Below are 2,037 nucleotides of genomic sequence, written 5' to 3' on the forward strand. Positions count from 1 at the left end.
ATATGTGTTTTTCAAATATTTTCTCCCAGTGAATAGGCTGCCGTTTTACTTTCTTGACAAAGTCTTTTGAAGAACAAAAGTGACTAATTTTGAGGGGGTCCCATTAATCTATTTTTTTATTGTTGCTTTGGGTATAAAATTCAAGAAACTACCACCTACCACATTATCTTGAAGATGTTTTTCTACATTTTCTTCTAGGAGTTTTATGGTTATTGATTTTATATTTAGGCCCTTGATCCATTTTGAGTTAATTTCTGTAGAAGATGTGAAATAGGGGTCTCCTTCCTTTCTTTTGATTGTGGATATCCAGTTCTCCCAACACCATTTGTTGAATAGACTGTTCTAGCCCAGTTGGGTCGACTCAATAGCCTTGTCAAAAATCACTTGACCATAGATGTGAGGATCTATTTCTGAGTACTTGATTCAGTTCTATTAGTCCATCTGTCTATCTTATGCCAGTACCATGTTGTTTTCAACCACTGTAGCTACATAATATTCTTTAAAGTCAGGAAGTGAGAGTCCTCCAGTTTCATTCTTCTTTTTAAAAACATTTTGGCTATTAGGGCTTACCCTTCCAAATAAATTCGATAATTGGCTTTTCCATTTCTACAAAAGAAGGCTGTTGGGATTATTGTTGGGTTTCTATTGAATCTGTAAATCAGTTTGAGTAGAACTGACATCTTAATATTTAGTCTTGCAGTCCATGAACACAGACTGTCCTTCCATTTATTTAAGTCTTCTGTGGTTTCTTTTAGCAATGTTTTATAGTTTTCTGAATAAAGGTCCTTTATATCCTTGGTTAAGTTTATTCCTAAATATTTTATTCTTTTGGTAATGGTTTTCTGATTTCCTCTTCAGATTACTCATCAGTAGAGTACAGAAATGCTAATGACTTTTGCATATTAATGTTGTAGCCCACCACTTGTTTGAACTTGTCTATTGGTTATAGTAGCTTTATTGTGGATTTTTGGGATTTTCTAGATATGGGATCATATCATCAGCAAATAGTGAAAGTTTTACTTCTTCCTTTCCTTTTGGGTGCCTTTTATTTCTTTATCTAGCCTAGATAAAGAAACTCTGTCTAGAACTTCTATCATAATATTGAATAATAGTGGTGACAGTGGGTATCCTTGTCTTGTTCCTGATCTCAGTGGGAAAGCTTTCAGTCTTTCACTGTTGAGTACAGTGCTATCTGTAGGCTTTTCATATATGCACTTTAACATATTGAGAAAGCTTCCTTTTATTCCTATCTTTTGGATTGCTTTAATTGAGAAAGGATGCAGTATTTTGTCAAATGGCTTTTCTGCATTTATCAGGAGGATTGTGATTTTTCTTCAATTTACTAATGTGGTTTACTGCACTAATTGATTTTCTTATATTGAAAAGCCCTTGCATACCTGGGATTAAACCCACTTGATGGTGGTATATAAATCTTTTTTTTTTTTTTATTGGAATGCTTCACAAATTTGCATGACATCCTGCAGGGGCCAAGGTAATCATCTCTGTTTCATTCAATTTTAGTGTATGTGCTACAGAAGCAAGCAAGATTGGTAGAATTCTGTGAAGTTATCTGGTCCTGGACTTTTCATCTTAGGGAGGATTTGCTGACTGTTCCAGCCTCTTTATTTGTGATTGGTTTGTTGAGGTCTCCTATTTCTTCTAAGGTTAGTGTAGGTTGTTCATGACTTTCTGGGAATTTGTCTATCTCCTCTGTGTTGTCTAGTTTTTTGGTGCACATAGTATCCTCTTATGATCTCTCTTATTTCTTCATGGTCAATGGTAATGTCCTTCCTTTCATTTCTGGTTTTATTTGCATCTTCTCTCTTTTTTTCTTTGTCATTCTAGCCCAGGGTCTATTGATTTTGTTTATCTCAAAGAACCAACTTTTGGTTTTGTTGATTCTCTGTTGTTTTTTTGTTCTCAATTTCATTTATTTTTGTTTTGGTCTTTATTATTTCTTTCCCTTGTCTTGATTTGGGATTAGTTTGCTGTTCTTTTTCTTGTTCCTCCAGATTGATTTAGGTCTTCGATTTTAGC

General features: G+C 34.3%; 1 pseudogene; it reads right to left on the reverse strand.

The window, feature by feature from the left end:
• Positions 1–1,442: 1,442 nt before the first annotated feature.
• Positions 1,443–1,541, reverse strand: LOC111764044 (U6 spliceosomal RNA; annotated as a pseudogene).
• Between the last annotated feature and the right edge of the window lie 496 nt (positions 1,542–2,037).

This window comes from Dasypus novemcinctus, chromosome 6, assembly GCF_030445035.2.
Source record: "Dasypus novemcinctus isolate mDasNov1 chromosome 6, mDasNov1.1.hap2, whole genome shotgun sequence".
Classification (NCBI taxonomy): Eukaryota; Metazoa; Chordata; class Mammalia; order Cingulata; family Dasypodidae; genus Dasypus; species Dasypus novemcinctus.